This window comes from Panthera uncia, chromosome B4 (assembly GCF_023721935.1).
Source record: "Panthera uncia isolate 11264 chromosome B4, Puncia_PCG_1.0, whole genome shotgun sequence".
NCBI lineage: Eukaryota > Metazoa > Chordata > Mammalia > Carnivora > Felidae > Panthera > Panthera uncia.
Window position 1 is genome coordinate 61,520,319 of NC_064809.1, and position 22,490 is coordinate 61,542,808.

General features: G+C 42.1%; 1 pseudogene; it reads left to right on the forward strand.

The window, feature by feature from the left end:
* The first annotated feature begins 20,593 nt into the window (after positions 1–20,593).
* Positions 20,594–21,143, forward strand: LOC125919828 (60S ribosomal protein L9-like; annotated as a pseudogene).
* The last annotated feature ends 1,347 nt before the right edge of the window (positions 21,144–22,490 follow it).

Sequence of the window (22,490 nt, forward strand, 5' to 3'; positions counted from 1 at the left end):
TAAGACATTTGTCATGCTAGTATATAAAAATCTGCTTAATTCCATAGTTCCACTGCTCACTGTAATGGCCATTCATCTTGTTTCCAATTTTTCATTTTATAAACAAAGCTAGGGTTTTCACATTTTCAGTTTTTTTTTTTATTTAAAAAAAAATTTTTTTAATGTTTATTTATTTTTGAGACAGAGAAAGACAGAGCATGAATGGGGGAGGGTCAGAGAGAGAGGGAGACACAGAATCTGAAACAGGCTCTGGACTCTGAGCTGTCAGCACAGAGCCCAACATGGGGCTCGAACTCACGGACCGCGAGATCATGACCTGAGCCGAAGTTAGACACTTAACCAACTGAGCCACCCAGGCGCCCCCACATTTTCAGTTTTAACAGAACCTCCCAAGTTGTCCACCAAAAGGGCTATGCCAATTCACATTCCCATCTGCAATGCAAAAAGCACATATTGATTTACACTCTTGTTGACAGATGATATTATTAAACTTTAACATTTTGTCAACCTATATGATCAAAAACTGATAAATCATGTTATTTTAATCCATTTTTATTTTAGCAAAGTAGAACATATATTTTTTTACCATTTTATTTCATTTATTTTTTAATTTACATCCAAGTTAGTTAGCATATAGTGCAACAATGATTTCAGAGTAGATTCCTTAATATCCCTTACTCATTTAGCCCATCCCCCCTTCCACAACCCCTCCAGTAACCCTCTGTTTGTTCTCCATATTTAAGAGTCTCTTATGTTTTGTCCTCCACCCTGTTTTTATATTATTTTTGCTTCCCTTCCCTTATGTTCATCTGTTTTGTATCTTAAAGTCCTCATATGAGTGAACTCACATGATATTTGTCTTTGACTGACTAATCTCGCTTAGCATAATACCCTCTAGTTCCATCCACACAGTTGCAAATGGCAAGATTTCATTCTTTTTGATTGCCCAGTAATAATCCATTGTATATATATAAACCACATCTTCTTTATTCATTCATCCATCGATGGACATGTGGGCTCTTTCCATTCTTTGGCTATTGTTGATAGTGCTGCTATAAACATTGGATTGCATGTGTCCCTTCGAAACAGCATACCTATAGCTCTTGGATGAATACCTAGTAGTACAATTGCTAGGTCATAGGGTAGTTCTATTTTTCATTTTTTGAGGAACCTCCATACTGTTTTCCAGAGTGGCTGCACCAGCTTGCATTACCACCAGCAGTGCAAAAGAGCTCCTCTTTCTCTGCATCCTCACCAACATCTGTTGTTGCCTGAGTTGTTAATGTTAGCTATTCTGACAGGTGTGAGGTGGTATCCCATTGTGGTTTGATTTGTATTTCCCTGATGATGAGTGATGTTGAACATTTGTTCATGTGTCAGTTGGTCATCTGGATGTCTTCTTTGGAGAAGAGTCTATTCATGTCTTTTGCCCATTTCTTCACTGGATTATTTATTTTTGGAGTGTTGAGTTTGATAAGTTCTTTATAGATTTTGGATATTAACCCTTTATCTGATATGTCATTTGCAAATATCTTCTCCCATTCTGTCAGTTGCCTTTTAGTTTTGCTGATTGTTTCCTTTGCTGTGCAGAAGTTTTTATTTCGATTAGGTCCCAATAGTTCACTTTTGCTTTTGTTTTCCCTGCATTCAGAGACATGTTGAGTAAGAAGTTGCTGCGGCCAAGATCAAAGATATTTTTGCCTGCTTTCTTCTCGAGGATTTTGATGGCATCCTATCTTATGTTTAGATCTTTCATCCATTTTGAGTTTATTTTTGTGTGTGGTGTAAGAAAGTGGTCTAGGTTCATTTTTCTGCATGTTGCTGTCCAGTTATCCCAGCACCATTTGCTGAAGAGACTACCTTCATTCCATTGGATATTCTTTCCTGCTTTGTCAAAGATTAGTTGGCCATACGTTTGTGGGTCCATTTCTCAGTTCTCTATTCTGTTCCATTGATCTGAGTGTCTGTTCTTGTGCCAGTACCATACTGTCTTGATGATTACGGCTTTGTAATACAGCTCAAAGTCCGGGATTGTGTTGCTTCCTTCTTTGGTTTTCGTTTTCAAAATTGTTTTGGCTATTTGGGGTATTTTTTGGTTCTATACAAATTTTAGGATTGTTTGTTCTAGCTCTGTGAAGATTGCTGGTGTTATTTTGATAGGTATTACATTAAATATGTGGATTGCTTTGTGTAGTATTAACATTTTAACAATATTTGGTCTTCCTGTCCAGGAGCATGGAATATTTTTCCTTTTTATGTGTGTATGTCTCCTTCAGTTTCTTTCATAAGCTTTCTATTGTTTTCAGTGTATAGATTTTTTCACCTCTTTGGTTAGATTTATTCCTAGGTATTTCATGGTTTTTGGTGCAATTGTAAATGGAATCAATTCCTTGATTTCTCTTTCTGTGGCTTCATTGTTGGTATATAGGAATGCAACTGATTTCTGTGTATTGATTTTATATCCTGCAACTTTGCTGAATTCATGGATCAGTTCTAACAGTTTTTTGATGGAATCTTTTGGGTTTTCCATATAAAGTATGTCATCTGCAGAGTGAAAGTTTGTTTGACCTCTTCTTGGCTGATTTGGATGCCTTTTATTTCTTTGTGTTGTCTGATTTCTGAGACTAAGACTTCAAATACTATGTTGAATAACAGTGGCGAGAGTGGACATCCCTGTATTGTTCCTGACCTTAGGGGGAAAGTGCTCAGTTTTTCCCCATTGAGGATGATATTAGTGTTGGGTTTTTCATATATGGCTTCTGTGCCTACTTTCTTGAGGGAATGCTGTATTTTGTCACATGCTTTCTCTGCATCTATTGAGAGAATCATGTGGTCTTTGTCCTTTCTTTTATTGATGTAATGAATCACACTGGTTGTTTTGCGGATATTGAACCAGCCCTACATCCCAGGTATAAACCCCACTTGGTCGTGGTGAATAATTTTTTTAATGTATTGTTGGATCCGGTTGGCTAATATCTTGTTGAGGATTTTTGCATCCATGTTCATCAAGGAAATTGGTCTATAGTTCTCCTTCTAAGTGGGGTCTCTGTCTGGTTTTGGAATCAGGGTAATGCTGTCTTCATAGAAAGAGTTTGGAAGTTTTCCTTCCATTTCTATTTTTTGGAACAGCTTCATGAGAATAGGTGTTAACTCTTCCTTAAGTGTTTGGTAGAATTCCCCTGGAAAGCCATCTGGCCCTGGACTCATATTTTGGGAGATTTTTTTACTATTAATTTGATTTCTTTACTAGTTGTGGGTCTGTTGAAATTTTCTATTTCTTTCTCTTTCAGTTTTGGTAGTTTATATATTTCTAGGAATTTGTCTATTTCTTCCAGGTTGCCCATTTTATTGGTGTATGGGTGCTCATAATACTCTCTTATTATTGTTTTTATTTCTGCTGTGTTGGTTGTGATTTCTCCTCTTTCATTCTTGATTTTATTTATTTGGGTCCTTTCCTTTTCTTTTTGATCAAATTGAATTTGACTATGATATGCCTTGTAGACAGTCGGTTTTTGTTGAATCTTATGGGGGTCCTCTGTGCTTCCTGGATTTTGATGTCTGTGTCTTTCCCCAGGTTAGGAAAGTTTTCTGCTACGATTTGCTCACATAACCTATCTACCCCTTTCTCTCTCTCTTCATCTTTTGGGACCCCTATGATTCTGATGTTGTTTTTTAATGAGTCACTGATATCTCTAACTCTTTTTTTTTAATTTTTAAAAAATGCTTTATTTATTTTTTTTAAGACAGAGAGAGACAGAGCATGAATGGGGATGGGGCAGAGAGAGAGGGAGACACACAATCTGAAGCAAACTCCAGGCTCTGAGCAAGCGGTCAACACAGAGCCTGATGTGGGGCTCAAACTCATGAACTGTGAGATCATGACCTGGGCTGAAGTCGGATGCTCAACCAACTGAGCCACCCAGGTGCCTCAGATTTCTCTAATTCTTAAATCATGTTCTTTTGCCTTAGTCTCCCTCTTTTTTTCTGCTTCATTATTCTCCATAAGTTTGTCCTCTATATCGCTGATTGGCTGCTCTGCCTCATCCATCCTTGATGCTGTGGCACCCAATCAAGATTGCAGCTCAGTTACATTTTTTATTTCATCCTGACTAGCTTTTGCTTCTTTTATCTCTGCAGAAAGGCCTTCTAATGTATTTTTGACCCCAGCTAGTATTCTTATTATCATGATTCTAAATTCTAGTTCAGACATCTTGCTTGTATCTGTGTTTATTAAACCCCTGGCTGTTGTTTCTTCCTGCTCTTTCTTTCCAGGTGAATTCCTTAATTTCATCATTTTGAAGGAAGAATAGTAATTAATAAGGTAAGTAATAAAAAAATTTAAAACAACACACACACACACACACACACACACACACACACACAAATAAATGATGCTAGATCCTAGGTGTGTTTTGGTCTGAGTATTGAAAGGAGCTTGATAGAGTAGAGAGAAAAGCAGGAAAAAAGAAAAATTTGAAAATTTGAAAAAATGAATACAATGAAATAGAATAAAAGGAAATTATGGAAGTAAAATAGAATTTGAAAATTTTACAAAAACTAAAAAACATAGTAGAAAAAATTAAAGAAAAATATTTTTATAAAAATTGAAAAAAATAAATTTTTTCTTTTTCTGTATTCAAGAAAAAGAAACGAAACGACAAAAGAAAAAAGGAAAAGAAAAAAGAAAAGAAAAGAAAAGAAAATTGAATAGATGGAGCAGCAAACAGACTGAAATACGATTGAAATTACATAGTTTTTCCCTAGAAGTCAAACTATGAAGCACTTTATAGTCTGTAACTAAGCATGCTGAGAGATTAGTGTTCCTGAAGAGCGAGGTTGGCCCAGCTGGGTGGGGCTTAGTGTAATGGCTCCATTCTCCACTAGGTGACTCTGCTTAGCTTACTGGGGTGGATTGTTGTGACGCTTGTAGGTATGTTGCGCATGCGCAGGAGCTGTGAAAATGGCGTCCCCCAGCTACCCAGTTTCTAGTATGGGAACTCTGTCCTCCCCAACCAGCAATCGTGCACATGTCCTTTGTCTCTGGCTTCTGTCCAAAAATCCCTGCTTTCACACTGTCCATGACCAAGCCATCAGGTTGCCAGGCAGCACCTCCCTCCTGAGTTTTATCTCAGATGCAGCTGTGTTTCCCGACCCCTCACTTCTGAGGGGCAACTGCAACTTTGCTGTTCTGACCTGCATGGGAGGGTCTCACCAAGCAATGACGGGGTGCTGGCCGCACCCAAGAACGTTCATGGAACCGTGCTGCTGCTGATGCCCAGAGACTGCAGCTGGGTGCCAGCCAACCCCAGAAAAAGTTCATGCAATCATGTAGCAGAAGTGTTTCAGGGATTATGGCAAATCACAACACATATCTGGCGCTAGGCTTCACCCTTAACGTCCTCACTCTAACACCAGTGGATGTGGCCGTTCTTGGGGGTCTGCTTTGCCCAGGGGGAGGCCACACTGCCTCTACCAGATGTCCTCCCAACAGGGCGACCGCCTCTCCCCATGTGTCCCGAAGACCCCAGACTTCACTGTCCTCCTAAGGATTTGCCCTTCCCACCAGAGCACCGCCAGGTATGGAGCTGCAGAGTTTCAGACTCCGCACTCCCCGTTTAGAGTCTTAATGGCATTTAAATCCTCCTTTCTCCATTTTTTGTTCAGTCCCTGTGGCTCTTTCCGCTTTTCCACTTTCTCTCCAGCTGCTTTTTCCTTTTGGCGGGGGGGGGGGGGTGCTTTTCCTGTACTCTCCCCTGGTCTTCCTCCTCTCTCTGCAAGCAAATTCAGCTCCCTGCCCTCCATGGCTTCTCTCTACCCCAGTTCGCCACTCCACACCTAGTACCTGCTGAGTTCTGTTGTTCAGGTTGTGCATATTGTTGTCATAATACTCAAATCAATTTTCTAGGTGTGCAGGATGGTTTAGTATTGATCTAGCTATATTTCATGGATGTGAGATGCAAAAAAAAACTTCCATGCTATTCCCCCATCTTGGCTCCTTCCTATTCTATTTAGCTCTTAACTTGGAAATTGTGATGGTTAATTTTATGTATCAACTTGCTTAGGCTGTGAGGTGCCTACATATTTCGCCAAAAATTACTCTGGGTGTTGCTGTGAGGTGTTGTTGTTGTTTTTTTTGTTTTTTGGTTTTTTTGGATGAATTTAACATTTATGTTTTTATTTTTGAGAGAGAAAGAGAGACAGAGCATGAGTGGGGGAAGGAGAGAGAGACACACACAGAATCCAAAGCAGGTTCCAGACTCTGAGCTGTCAGCACTAAATACTAACTAAATACAATAACATTTAGCAGTGCTAACTTTCAGGGAGCTTGAAAAAGTTAATACATTTGCAATCTTCAAGATAAATTAAGCAATCAAGCACCTTGGGATATCTAATTTGGTTACATATAATAATTAATATTTTCAAATATAAAGCCATTAAACAGAGAAGTTTGGGGGACAAGCAGAGGACTTAGGCAGTTGAATATTGTTGGCAGAAACAGTTGAAACACGTGCAGAGCCCAGAAACTAATAATCAGACCCAAGCGATCCACTTGAAAGAGAAGGAAGAGGAATTTGCTCCACATCTCCCAATCATCTCAAGAGTTTAATTAGAAACTAGAATTAGAAGAAATGTTTCAGAAACCAACTTAGCCTCCAGACCCAAGCTGAAAGTCGAACCTGGGACTTTCTTAAGTGCAAGCTGAGCAACTGGCAGGCGGCAAAGAGAAACAGCCCTTGGCGTCCCTGAACAGACTGCGCGGGGCGAGCAGGAAGCCCTCGGCCAGGAGACCCTTTCTCTTGGTTTCGGGAAGGTGCTTGGGGCAGCTCCGTCTCCCCCACGGCCCCACGCGGAGGCTGCAGGCGCGGGGCGCAGGCAGGTGGGGGACAGAAAGGCCCGGGGAGGAGGCGCGGACAGGGCGGCGGGACGCGAGCGCGGGCGCCGGGCAGGAGAGCGTGTCTCCGGCGCCGCCGCCGCTGTTGTCCGGGGTGCTGAAAGCCGGGAACTTGCCGGGAAGCGGAGGCCACTTTTCCCTCTCCCGGAGCGCGGGGCGGGGGGGGGGGGGGGGGGGTTCGGGGTGCGCACCTGCTAAGCCCGCCCTCCCGCCCTGGCCCTGGGCCCGGAGGTTCCCACTGACGAGGCCCTCCCCAACCTCGTTGGTGGGGGGGGGGGGGGGGGGGGGGGGAGAGGGGGGGGGGGGGGGGGGGGGGAGGGGAGGGGGGGGGGCGGCTCTAGTCCGGGGATGGAGGGGGGGGGCGGGTGGAGGCGAGAGCGAGCGGGGCATGTGCAGTGGGGCGGAGGAGGTGGCGATGGCCCGGGGAGGCGGGGGGACTGCTGTTTATTTGTAGCTGGGCCAACTCGGCGGCGCAGGCGGCGGCGGAGCGCGGGGCGCCAGCGGCGGGTCCAGCTGCCGCCGCACCATTCCCGAGCCCACCTCCGGGCAGCCGCGGCGCGCCGAGGGGCCCCGGCCGGGGAGGATGCCAGACGCCCGGGAGCGGCCAGGGCAGCGGTGGTGGCGGCGGCGGCGCGATGGTAGTGACAGGCTGTGCCCGAGGCGGCGGCGGCGGCGGCGGGGACTTCGCGCCCTCCCGGCGGTGGGGCCGCGGACTCGCGCCGGCCGGGGCCGCGGCGCTGCTGGCCGGGGCGAGCTGCCTGTGCTACGGCCTCTCCCTGCAGGGCGAGTTCGTGCACGACGACGTGTGGGCGATCGTGAACAACCCCGACGTGCGGCCCGGCTCCCCCCTCCGCTGGGGCATCTTCACCAACGACTTCTGGGGCAAGGGCATGGCCGAGAACACCAGCCACAAGTCCTACCGGCCGCTCTGCGTCCTCATCCTCAAACTCGCGAGTGGACGGAGAAGTAATGAGGCTGGCTTAAGGAGAGTTTCTATTTCCTGCTGCCCCGCCCGTCCCTTCCAGGCCACCCTCCTCTCCCGGCTGTCCACGCCACTATGCTCCCTGGTCCTCTGCCCCGCTTTTCTGAGCTTCTGGGGCGGCTCGGAGGCCCGAGCTGGGGATTTGGGACAGTTTCCCCAAGTGTATGCGCTCTCGGTGGATTGTTCTCCCTGGATAGAGCTGGCGGGCGGGCTGAAGGAGCCTTAAAGTCACCTGCAGGCACCCTGGTTCCCACCCCCCTCCCCCGCTCCGCCCAAGTGAACCACATGAACCGGCCCTAGTACAGCCCGCTTCAGAGGCATCTATGGAAGGGGCCAGGGTGAGGGGTTCGCTGTTTTCAGGGTGGTTAATTTCTTAGCGTCTTGTGGGTAATTTTGCAAATGGGGGACCTTTGTGAACCTCTTTGAAGTCTAGTTCCATCTCTGGAGCAGGTGGTTGGGATTTGCCAACTGCCTGGGTTTGGGGGAGAAGCAGAGGTGTCAAAAACTGTAGAGTCTGAGATTTTACCCTTCTTACAAGCAATTACCTTGCCACATTTTATAGATGCTAGCAGAAGACAGAAGCAGCCTGAGTCAGACGAAAAGTAGTTTATCACTATTACTCAAGACAGAATGGTCAGTATGAGCCACCTGTTCAGGTGCTTCCCCTTGTCCCCCTTCCCCCCACCTCCCGCAGAGTCCCATGTGGGTGATGCAGAGATGGCCTAAGTGGATGTTTCACATAAAGTGGGTCTGTGTCACAACCAGTGAACCCCAGTTTTTTAGCAATCACCCTCCCTACCAACCTTTTTCCCAGAGCTCAGGAAACAAATCTGGTCTCTGTTCCAAAGGGAGACACTATCTCCAATATTCTTGAGAAGATAGTCTAGGACAAAAACTGTAACAAGAGGTACCGAAACGACAGGGAGAATTTCTCTCCAACAGGAAACAGAAGTGTACCCCAAATCACCTTCTAACCTCAGATGCCCTCCCATCCTCCAACCTGACAACACCACTAAAAATCAAGACCCTCTTGGCATTCCATACAAACTAGTTTTTCCTTTAGAAATTTGGAATTACTGTTCATTTCTGATGTGAATGATGTGGATAATTTAAAGCGTAAGGGGAATCCAAAGGTTTTTAGGATGGAATATTCAATTTAAATGAGACCTAACCCTAGACTTTTCATTTTTTAACAAATTTTTTTAACATTTATTCTTTTTTTTTCTTTTTCTTTTTTTTTTTTTGAGAGACAGAGCATGAGCAGGGAAGGGGCAGAGAGAGAAGGAGACACAGAATCTGAAGCAGGCTCCAGGCTCTGAGCTGTCAGCACAGAGCCCAACACGGGGCTTGAACTCATGAACTGCGAGATCATGACCTGAGCTGAAGTCAGACGCTCAACCGATTGAGGCACCCAGGCACCCCTAGACTTTTCATTTTAGAGAAAACGTCAAAAACTGACTGTTGTAAATTATTTGCAAAACACATGTTATATTAGTTATTCAGAGAAGTTTGGAGTGAAGGGAGACTGGTAAGTCATGCTTTAGAGTCTGAGTGTGGGGCAGGGATGGAGGACTGTGCTATGTAAAGAAGGGGTCATGTTATTGGGTGATGGGGGTGTTGTGTATATGTTGTAAATGAGTCTGAGTTGTGGGAGGTTTCTTATGAAGAAATCTTTCATGATCAATAAATTCTTTTCATCTTCCTCTGGAGCCACTTGCTTGGCTCCTTTGAGGACCTAGTTATCCTATTTTTAAAGAAAGAATGTTTGATGATGCCAAAGTAATGGCATTGTTTTTCTAAAAGCACTAGGTGTTTTCTGTTCCAAAGTATTCTGTAGGATCTGAGCTCTGGTCACCTCTCCAACTTCGTCTCTACCTCACTCAGTTATTCCAAACCAACATCCGAGATCCCTCATTGTTCTTCATGCACACCCCATGTGCTGCCACCTCAGGGCCTTTGATGTGCTGTTCTTCCTGGAAAGTTCTTCCTGCAAATATTCATGTGTCTTACTCAGTCTTTGCTCTAACCTCCCATCCTCAGAGAGCCCTTCCCTGATTATTTTATCTCAAACAGTAAGGACTCCTCCCTGACTTCATCTGTACCCCACACCTTGCTTTTTCTTCAATGGCACTTACCAGTATCAGGCATGAGATAACCAATGTTGATATGATGAGATAACTCCTCACTATCTGGCATGAGATAATCTAACCCTGCCCACCCCCCACCCCCCAGCCCCACTACCATGTAATCTCCATGAGGGCCACCCCTAACATCTAGAACCATCTCTGTCACACAAAATAGTTTATTTTTAAGTAGACTTATTCATTGATAAATGAATAATTTGAGGGGGGAGGATGTTCAACAACTTTCCAGATAATTTTTAAGACAAGACTGTCTTTTTTCTTTTTTTTAATGTAAGAAGAAACTCTCTTTGGTCTTATTTCCTGGCTTCTTGCCAGGAAAAAAAAAAGTGCTGCAAAAGAAAGTGGAGGCAGCCTAGGAGTTCCCTGGACACATCCCAAGGATTTGGAGGGTCCTAATTATTGTCTGGCTCTGATTCAAGAGCACCTCTGCATCTGTGTCTCTCAGCCAAAACCTGCTCACTCTGACTGTCTGAGGAAGAGGAGGATCTTCAACATTTCCACACCTTCCTCCTCTTGGACAGCGTATTAGAGCAGAGTAGTGGGGCTGGGGCAGAGAGCTTCCTAAATGTGTAAGGGTATAGTGATCACTTCCTTAGGTCAAACACAACCACAAGGGTTCTCTCCACACACTTCTGTCAGCAAACTGCCTTCCATTTGTGTTGGTGCCCAGTTTTCTGTGAGAAGTTGTCACTTTTTTTTGAGGCAAAAAAAAAAAAAAAGAGGCAGCCATGAACTACTGTTTTCTGTCAGATTAAATGGAATGAAAGACCTGAAAATACCCTGTCCTCATAGGAATTAACATGCCCCTCTCTCCCCATCAGGACTCCAGCAAACACGCACCTCAAAGGAGAACTAGTTTACTGCTAAAACTAACTGCTTAGCAACCAGTTATAAAGACACTTGGTATTGATACGATCTAATTTTTTAATAGTCGTTGATTTCCTTTTCTGAGGGTTTTCTTCTGGGACAGGCCACCGTCCACATGTGGTTAGTAGTGTTCTTTGTCCTCAGTTTCCACACCCTTTCTTTGTACCAGTTGTTACTCTGAATACTGAGGTGACAATAGTGGCAATAACCACCCCCGACCTTGGTCACGGGCCCCTCTCAGTCAGCTCCTCTTACCCTTACCCCATGTTTCCTCCCTCTGTGTGAGAATGTCATGTAGTATCTGTCTTTCTCTGTATGGCTTATTTCAATCTTATGTGGATCCTGAGAAACTTAACAGAAACCCATGGGGGAGGGGAAGGAAAAAAAAAGAGGTTAGAGTGGGAGAGAGCCAAAGCATAAGAGACTCTTCAAAACTGAGAACAAACTGAGGGTTGATGGGGGGTGGGAGGGAAGGAAGGGTGGGTGATGGGTATTGAGGAGGGCACCTTTTGGGATGAGCACTGGGTGTTGTATGGAAACCAATTTGACAATAAACTTCATATATTGAAGAAGAAAAAAAAGAATGTCATGTAGTAAGCTTGAATCACAACCATGAACTTTGCTTTCAGTTTGAAATGCGCTGTATGTTTGCATTGGTGCCTGCGAATCACATCTTTTGGTACTTTCGATGCATGAAGTGATGATGCTTTACCTCTTTGTTTCTGGTACTGGAGGGAATACAGAAGAAGAGCAACCAAAACGATTAAGGGCCAGCGAGATTCACCTTTGAGGACAAACAAGAATTAGATGTTGTTATGTATTGGTTGAATGATCTAAGAAGACTACGGAAAACCACTTCTGAGCAGTTGAGCTGAGATGATGGCAAGAAATGCAGAAGAAGAAAGACCAGCAGCTTTAGAGGAAGACAGGAGAATCTGCTGTTTTTGGTATTGGGCTGTGGAAACACCCATAAAGCATTGTGGAACTCTTTATTTGAGACCCTGGAAACATATTTCAGTTTTTTCTTCACTGGATTTTAGCTTAAATTGCAAGTGGATGTATGTTGAGTTACCGGAGAGAGCTGGGTTTGGCTAGAAAGTGTTGCACTTAGCTCTCAGCATCCTGCCCTAAAACCTACAGATCTCTGAGCTCCCTCCAGCTCTATTAAGTTAACATTTATGGAGCGTGGCTCAGGGAATATCTCCTTCATAACAAGCTCAAAGTTGGGAACCACTGGTTATAATAATAGCCAACACTAATTTATGTAGCGCTTATCAGGTACAGCATTTACTGTTTTAAATATTTCATCATTAAAACCTCATCACAGCCGCAAGAATTATTATTATTGCTACAGTGTTACAGATAAGGAAACTGAGGCACAAAGAGGTTAAATGACTTGCCCACTGATGTAGCTAAGAAGCGTCAGAGCCAGGATTGCCCCTCACCTGGCAGGCTGACTGCTAACTCTGCTCTTAATCACCACGCCAGGCCATGAGGACAGTTAAACTTCCAAGTCCCATCGGCCTCATGAGGTGGATCAGCCAGGGGAAAAGGTTTATAATGCACTTCTATCAAAAGTGAAATGATCTTTTCTTATTGTTTTTAAACAGAGGTGAATGAGGGTTTGGGGCCCCGTGTGTGCATGTGAAATGTGTGTGATTACTAGATTTATCCTCCGGTAACTTAATCACAGGGCTCATCTTTTTGTTTTGATAGTTAAAAACTGAGAGAGATTTAATTTTGAAAAGAGCCTTCTTTATTTAAAATAGCAAGAGGCTTTCATGAGAATTTTTATTGCTCTTCGAAAAAATTAGGCTGAGATTGCCTACCTGCGAAAGACTTCGGCTCCAGGCTTAACAAATTGAATATCAAAGAAGTGTTTTATACACATCTTTCTAGGTTGGTATTCTTTAAATGGTGAAGCTCATACTGTAGGCATTCTGCCTCATTTTGGGTTTTTGTTTGTTTGAAAGGGTTGTGGTTTTTGTTCGGGTGGCATTTTGTTAACCAGGATTCTTTTTTAAGCTATTGTGGCCATATTTTTCAACTCATACTATAGACCATAGAATAATAATATTCATCATAATGAACTGAGGCACTCCAAAAGCTTGAAGTATTTCCTACATGATCACAAACGAAGACTCTGCCTGTGGGAAGCTTATATTCTAGGAAAAGGAGGCAAAGAATAAACAAATGTATAAAGAAATGGCGGTAAGGATCTATTGACCTACTCTTCCAGACCATGAAGAGAATAGACAATAACGTAGAAAAACACAGCAAGAAAGAACATGCAGAGTGTGTTTTTTTGAAATGAATGAAGAAATGACAGGACAGGTATAACATAACATAACATAACATAACATAACATAACATAACATAACAACATAACATAACATAACATCCAGACAACAGTGAGAGAGTTTGACTCTCTCTTGGGAATGCCCACCCCAGTGCTTCTTTCCTTATATCTTGTATCACAGCTTCCCAGTAATACTCCTGCCTGCATCGGGTTTAGACCATCTTGACTCCCACCCTGAGATTTTTTCTGTCCCTCAGCCTGAGCAGAGATTCTCTAATCATCCAAAAAGGCATGAAAACTCCACTCACTTTGTATATGTCCTCTTCTCTGTGATGGAAAGAAGACTTCCCTATTGATTGGGATGATTAGAAATTCCTCAGGGAGACAAGGACACATTATGTCCTTCATGTGTGTTAATATGGATTTACTGGAAGCCTCTGGGGAGCCATGTGATTATATGCACAGTTCCTGTTCTAGAAGAGTAACTATCTGCAGTGTTTACAGTGTACTGGCCCTTCGGAAATGGTCTCCAAGTGATTTTAAATAAATAGAAGTGAGTTAGATGCAGTGTTACTGAAGCATGTTATTTATTCTGGGCAGACTCTCTGGGGAAAGCTGACTTGATGTTGTGTTGAACTCCTCCCTTCACAAGGAGAAAGTTTTCCTGGGATGCTTGGTGAAGACCAGGAAAGAGTGAAGAGGGGAGGACAGAGGAAGATCTCCTCGGCTTTTGGGAGTTTGTTACAGTCCGTAAAAGCAGATGAGAATAGCGGTGTGGCTTTTACAAACACTCCAAGGCCTGGAATTAAAATTTAGGGACTGTTACCCTCAGGAACATCAGGATGGGTAGAACATTAATTAAAATGAAGAGACATTTGGAGTATTCCAAGCAAGGCTTCTTGACTTGGGCTTTAGGGTTTGGCCTGGGAGAGAGGTACTCTATGAATTCCTTGAAAATGCAAGCAAAATGTTGTTCATGTGAGCACACATATTCTTCTGGAGAGAATATTCTTAGCCTTCATCACACAAAGGGATCTGTAAGAAACCACCTTGCTTTTCTCTCATCCCCTTGGGCATAGCTGCTTTTATATTCCCTGGTATAGGTCTCTCTTCCAGGGTTACAGTCTTCTTTTTATTTTAATCTGAGCTATTTTTCAAACAGAATTAAGAGAAAGATCTACTTTACCTAAAGCACTAGGTTTCTTAGAGCGTGAAGAAGATAGTACCTATATCTTCTCCCCCTTCTCTTTGTTCTCTGTTCCCATGACTTGCCTTGTTTTCCAAACTGTGGGCTCCTGAGAGCTTTTCTGGCAAATGGCCCTCTCTCCTGGGAATGGTGCCCTCTGGCATCAGTGAGCTCACTAATGCCTTCCTTTCTGGGCACTTTTCTTTTTTTCTTTTTTTTTCTTTTAGAAAGAGAGAGAGCACTCGAACTGGGGAGAGGGGCAGAGGGAGAGAAAGAGAGACTCTTAAGCCAACCGCACACTCAGTGCCGAGCCCCACGAGGGGCTCGATCCCACAACCCTGGGACCATGTCCTGAGTCAAAAATCAAAAGTCAGATGCTCAACCGATTGAGCCATCCAGGTGCCCCTGAGCTGTTTTCCAAGGAGGTGGATGGAATTTTACATGGAACAAATGTTATTTACACTCATATTTGCCACAATCGGAAGGCTCTCAGTCTGTAAGGAATTGCTGTCAAGATTGTCAGTGAGAAAAAAAATGTTTTCACCCAACTACCTGCCCTATTTTTAAATGAGACACAGAGACTAAACCTAATAGAGTTAGAGATCCATAGAGTTGAGAAATAATCATTTCCAACTTCCAACTCAATACAGTCATTATTCCTTCGTTAAATACACTTTCATTTGGAACCTACTCTATGCTGAGTATGGAGGATACGATGATGAGCAAGACAAAGTTTGAAAAAATTACTCACCATCTATTACTCATGTTACGTTTTAGAAATTGATTAGGTGCTATAATAGAGATGCATTCAGGGTGATATGGGACCTGAGATATTTTGCTTTTTTGATGTCATTTCAAGTGAGTGGTCACTGAGATTTTTGCCTGGATGCTTTTGGTTATCAAAACACCTATCCTAGTTTCTAAATACCAATTCTTTCTTGACTGAGCTGAATTGTCTCTTGGTTACAAGTATATTGAGTATAAACACCCAAAATGTTAGGCTGGTGCATTAATTGAATGAAATGAGGTTAACATTGGGTTATATATTCTAAGCAATATTGAACACATGAAAAAAGTACTTTCCTCTTTCAGGGGAAGTATGCCTCTTTCCATTTTTCTTCTTGAGAAAGTCCTATTGGCCAGTGTTTTGATTTATCATGTTTAATAGTAATATAAACCCTGAAAATATTCCACTCTTCTCTTTACTGTGAGAAGAACATTAATGCATGAATAATGATACATGGCAGCTTTCAGTTAGAAACACAAGAGGATTTATAGAGATTATGGCACATCAGGAACATTTGTCTAAATGCATGCCCAGATAATCTATGCAGGCTGGCCCAGTGTTGCTAGCTCTTTTTATATTTCACAAGAAGCTAGAAGTAAGATTTTTCAAAATATAAAATCTGACTTTTCATGTTGGCATATTACACATAATAGCTAATCGAAATAAGTTCACAAACTAGACCTGGCCCTGGTACAGCCCATTTGCCACATATGAATAGACAATTGTCTTAGTAACTCCAAAGAGGAAACTTCCCCTTTGGGGCTTACTCAGAACAAACATATTCCTTTGGTATTGCTTTCATTCATTCATTCACTCATTCATTCATTCATTCTTCCATCTCTGTCCTCATGCCAAACATGGTGCTAGGTGCTGGGTATATAGATGAAATATGACAAAGACCATACCCTCAAAGAATTTGTTCTTAGTTCCATCTTTAATATTCTCTGTGCTAAGCACTTTTTAAAGTTTATTTATTTATTTTGAGGGAGAGAGTGACTGGGGGAGAGGCAGAGTGAGAGGGAGAGAGAGAGAATCCCAAGCAGCTCAGAGCTGTCAGCTCAGAACCAATGCAGGGCTCAAACTGACAAACCGTGAGATCATGACCTGACCTGAAATCAAAAGTTGGATGCTTAACTGACTAAGCCACCCAGGCGTCCCTGTGCTGAGGCTTTTACCACACACTTAGAGCCTTGGAGAGTGATGTTTCCTCTCATAATCACCAGATTTTAACATTAGTCTGGAAGACTTAACCTCAAGAAGTATAAAACAATATAAATTTGGACACCATAAGGGCACTGAACCTAAATTCTCTTCTCTGAGGATAGGGACCTTGGGTCGTGTACTTCTCTCCAGGACTTTTGTGATTTCTGGAGCCATCCCACCACATATGGGCCTTCCTGATGGGGGATGGGAGGTTGGAGTTGCTTCCCCCAGTAACCCCCTGCCCTTTCCTTATCTCGTCTGGGTGGGCGGTACAGCAGTGAGTTATTCACACCACGGCTTAGTCTGGGTTAAGCCTCACTTCAGAGCAGATCCTACCCAGCATTTCATTTTTTTAGCCTCCGGTGGGAATATAATTACTTCCATTTATTTCAGTGGGAACAAAATGGAGTGGACAGAAAGCTCTCTTTTCTATTCCAATTAAATTGATTTGTTATCCTATAGTCTGAGATGTTCGAAATCTATAGGTTATAAGTTGTGGTATGTCAAGTGTTTAGAATTAGCCTATGGCGGGGCGCCTGGGTGGCTCAGTCTGTTAAGCGGCCGACTTCGGCTCAGGTCATGATCTCTAGGTCCCTGAGTTGGAGCCCTGCATCGGGCTCTGTGCTGACAGCTCAGAGCCTGGAGCCTGTTTCAGATTCTGTGTCTCCCTCTCTCTGACCCTCCCCCATTCATGCTCTGTCTCTCTCTGTCTCAAAAATAAATAAACGTTAAAAAAAAAAGTTTTTAGAATTAGCATATGTCATCAACCAAATTACAAATCCACCATAATTATTTCCAATCATTCCAGTAGGAATGAAAATGGAGTGGTCAACAGGATCCCTGTTCTGTTCTATTTGGACTGATTTGTCAGACTATAGCTCAGAGTGTTTAAACTTCTGGAAATTGTAAGTTATGTATATAATCAGGAATTCTGTAACATTTTCAGACTTTCCCAGCAGGTGGTTGTTATATTCCAGGTGTACCATGAAACCCAAGGTTTCCAGATCTATTCAGTAATAAGCCATGTTATTACAATTGTCTATTCTGTGTACAATTCTCACTTTTAGAAATGGAAGCATTTCTAAATGCACTGATATTTAACTTTTTCTTTGAAACTATGGGAACATCTCCTAGAAAAATGCATACCTACCCAATATTCTGAACATAATTTTAAGATATATGAAACTATAGCAGGTAAAAAGAACAAAACTACAATGTTCTAATTACAGAATGATTGCCCTTCACTTCAAAACAGGAGGAAAGATAAGTATGGCCTCTACTGAAGGGAACAGCCCCATTTCTCAATATGAAAACAATTCTACTTTAAACGTAAAAGAAAGTTTTTGCAACCTTGAGGGAATTTTTAAAATATCTTTTAAAAATAAACTTAGGGGCACCTGGCTGGCCCAGCAGGTTAAGCATCCAACTCTTGATTTCAGCTTAGGTCGTGATCTTGCAGTTTGTGAGTTCAAGCCCTGCATTGGGCTCCACGCTGAGAGTGTGGAGCCTGCTTGGGATTCTCTCTCCTCTCTCTGCCTCTCTCTGCCTCTCTCTCTCTCTCTCTCTCTCATTCTCTCTCCCTCTCTCAGTATAATTAAATAAATTTTAAAAATAAAAATATACTTAAAAACATAAATTTTACCAAATTGATAATGTTCAATGAAAAAAAATAGAAAATGAAGATAAACCATCCCAAAATAAGATTATTTATAGCCTCAAAACCAAAGAGAACTGCTATTAATATTTGATGTCTCTTTACTTTTTCTATGTACATAACACATTTTTACTAAAATAATTATAATTACTAAAATTATTGAGCACTTAATATATTCTAATCATGTTAGATGCATTGCCTTAATTAAACTCCGAACAACCATATTTGGTAGTTTCTGTTAATCTATTTTACACATGGTGGAATTGAGGCACAGAGAGGTATAGTAACTTATTTGGCTAGGAAATGCCACAATTGTGATTTGAACCTGGGAGCCTGACCCTAAAGACCATGCTCTCTCATGGTATTAATACTGTTTGAAAATCTTTTTATTCACTTAAAAATTCATTTTGGACATCTTCCCATGTCATTAAAAATTATATAACTACATCATTTTAAGACAATTGTGTAGTGTTTATTCACAAACATGTATCAACTGAGGGCTGATGGGGGATGGGAGGGAGGGGAGGGTGGGTGATGGGTATTGAAGAGGGCATCTTTTGGGATGAGCACTGGGTGTTGTATGGAAACTAATTTGACAATAAATTTCATATATTTAAAAAATTAAATTAAATTAAATTAAACAAACATGTATCATTATTTGTTGAATGCCCATTATTTGTTGAATTCATGATATACATTCTGGAAGTTGAGTCTTTTCTTATCTACTTAATGATTAGGTTAGAATAGAGTTAAATTGCTAATAGACCTTATATTTACTTGTTATTTCTTTTTTTTTTTTAATTTTTTTTTCAACGTTTTTTATTTATTTTTGGGACAGAGAGAGACAGAGCATGAACGGGGGAGGGGCAGAGAGAGAGGGAGACACAGAATCGGAAACAGGCTCCAGGCTCCGAGCCATCAGCCCAGAGCCCGACGCGGGGCTCGAACTCACGGACCGCGAGATCGTGACCTGGCTGAAGTCGGACGCTCAACCGACTGCGCCACCCAGGCGCCCCAGGGAGTTACTTGTTATTTCTTAGTGAGCCACATTTCTTCTCAAATTAAAAGAATCTTGAACTTGATTTTTAGAAGTATGCGCCAGTGTTGTATTGAGGAATATTTCCATCCCATGGCTTCTTACCTCCTCTTATGCTCATTTGGTTTCTGGGGACCTGCACAATGCTGGTGAGAGAGACAGACATCATGGTGTTTGGGAGTGTGTTTGGTTTATGATCTCGTTTCCCTATCCCAAAGCTAGAGAAACTCTTATTTTCCTATTTTTATATCAAGTAGCAGGAATAATGTACAGAGACGTTCTCTTAACACACTGGATTTCAAATTTTCATTAAAAATATAGTACTAAACCTTTTGTCCAAATGTAATCTAATAGGGGACCCCATTGTAATAAATATTATTTATTTTGCTAGTACAAATGTATAAACTCAAAGTTTTAACACTTATTTATTATAAAATCAATCGGTAAGAACCACAAAGCTTTTTTGGTGAAGAAAAAAGTTTGGAATCGAAAAATACCTGTTAGCTGCAAACTTATATCTGTACCCAGTTTATTTCAGTCTTTATTTTGGCTGCACAGTATTGAGAAAACTCTTGCTTCACACAGACAAGTACTTGCAAAAGTTTGTTATGGCTTACCATGAATTTCTAAATATTCTTTACTTAGATCCAGACATATGAAAAAAAAAGTTTTAAGGATTTTGGTTTCAGAGTTGTGTCCTTAAACATAAATACCAACTACTTGCATTATTTATCTCAGAAATAATAGTAGAAAGTCCCAAGCACTTATGATAACCACTATTATTTCTAAAAAAAATACTATCAAAATGTATATCAGCTTGATTGTGGTGATTACTTCACAATGTGTTTGTATATCAAAACTTCAGGTTATTATACCTTAAATATATACATGTTTCATCTGTCACTTATACTTCAGTGAACCTGAAAACATATGATCAAAATGTATCATGCTAATTTATTTAGTTACATCAAACCTAACTAGGCTTCCAGCAACATAAGTATTCACGGAGCAGTTGTGTCTAATTGTTGCCTCTCATTGGAGTGTGTGTGTGGCTTGTACTCTGTTACACTACTTTACATGCACTGACATGGACAGGCCTGAGTGGTGAAGAGAGCTAGAACTCTATCTTCCTCATCAGGGACGCATTTTCGTTTAGAGTTTACATGAGGACACTGAGGTTTGTTGAGTTTAAGTGACTTGAGTTCAACCATGTAGGTGTGGATCTCTGTCATTATACTGTGAATCCTGGGCTCATTACACCTCTTTACAGCTTCTCCATGTGGATCCTGCAGCTTCTTGAGTGGGCATTTGTGGTGGCTGACTCAAGGCCTGGGTGGCCCTCTCTCTGAGCACCCCTAAAACCACTAGCTTTATCGTGAGCAGCAGCCCCTGACTATGGTGGTCCGTGAGCCTTGCCCGGGTCCACAGGTGTCGCTAACAGCCGAGTTGTACAAAATGTTAAGTACAGAGGGGGAAAAGAAAGGTGGTGGGAACGAGAAATGAGAAGCTGGTCCCGTTGCTCTTTGCTGCATCTACTGTGAGAATGAAGACCATTCTCAGCAATCAGGCTGTCGACGTTCCAGAAAACGTCGACATCACTCTGAAAGGATGCACTGTTATTGGGAGGCGCCCCAGAGGAACCTGCAAAGGGACTGGGATCACATGAATGTGGAACTCAGTCTTCTTGGAAAGAAAAAGAAGAGATTGACAAATGGTACAGAAAGAGAAAAGAACTGGCTTGTGTTTGCACTACCTGTGGTCATGTATAGAGCACGGTCAAGGGTGTCACACCAGGCTTCCATAACAAGATGAGGTCTGTGTATGTTTACTTCCCCATCATCGTTGTTATTCAGGAGAATGGTTCTCTTGCAGAAATCCAAAATTTCTTGGGCGAAAAGTACATCCGCAGGGTTCAGATGAGGCCAGGTGTTGCTTGTTCTGTACCTCAAGCCCAGAAAGAAGAGGTAATTCATGAAGGAAATGGCCTTGAACTTGTATCCAACTCAGCTGCTTTGACTCAGCAAACCACAACAGTTAAAAACAAGGATTTCAGAAAAATTTTGCATGGTGTCTATGTTTCATCAGCACACTGATGAATAAGTTGTCCAGCCAGCTACAGAAATGGCAAGATGCCAAATAATTTTTAAGACTGATTTGTGATATTTTAATGATGAAATAAAAGCTATATTGATTTGGGACTTTTTCTTAGGAAAAAAGAGAAAGAGAGAGAGAGAGAGAGAGAAAGAAAAAGAAAGAGAAGCTGGTCTCTTTGTTGAGAGCAGTGAGCTGGGATCATCTGAGGTGCGTGAGGATGACACCTCCAGGACTATCCAGACTCATGATGCTGGCTCCCAGCAGGTGGATACACGCCTGCCCGAGACCTGTTTTTTTGTGGTAATTCAGCATGAGAATTAGGTGTAATTATGACTTTCAAAGATCCGTCTTGTATCCTGTGTGATTTGGCTTCAGGCAAATGATCACAGAAGGAAAGCTCTTGTGTTTATCACATACCACAATCACATGGCTGTCTCATAGCTGAAAATATCCCAATGAAAAGCCACACACTTTGCCCTAAGCTCGTTTTCCTCATCCCCAGATGCTGCACCCTCTTCAGGTGCACCATCCAACCTATACTTTCCTTACAGCCTTCGTAGACCCTCTTACTCCTTCTCAGCGCGGTGTCCTTGGGCAGATACTTGTGGCTTGACAAGAAAGCAATGCGGCAAATAATAATTATCAAAGACACCAGTCATTAAGCCTGTTAGAACTGATGACATCAGTAATTAAGCCTATTAGAATGCCACAAACCGCACAGGAAGATCGGTTGATACTTTTTAGTCACATGTTCTATTCGTATAAGAACTATATTTAGCAGGGTATTTTCATTTTAAAAAATTAAGCATATGCATTTTTATCTGTAGTTTTTAATGATGAGAATGGTGAAAGCATATTAGAAGTTTAAGCACATACTGCAATTTTCTTCCCCTATTAACTCCATAAATAGCAGCCATTTGATGTGCAGACTTTTAAGTTTTTAATGGCAGTAATTATAAGGCCTTATCTCTTTTGAACTTTTTCTTTGTTGCAATTGATTTATTCTCCTGCCTTGTTAGATTCATAATTTTATCTAAAAAAAAAAAAGTTTCCTGACTTTATTCTCTTTGTCATGAAGAAGACAGACATGCTATTGAGTGGCAACAAGCTGGGATGAGTCATTACATTCTGATCACCTTCCTGCCAGGGCATGTAATCCTTGGAGACTTTTGAAGAGCTTGGCACTCTGTCGTTTCTCTGTAAATCCCAGGGAGTGAAATAGAGGCAAGGAGCCCCATTATCACTTTGACTCGAGCTTGCATTTGACTGCAAAGGCCCAGGAGTGCCCTGAGAGCGGTGAGTCAGAGGACCTCTCCTTACCTGGAATGAGAATGACTTTCCTCTCT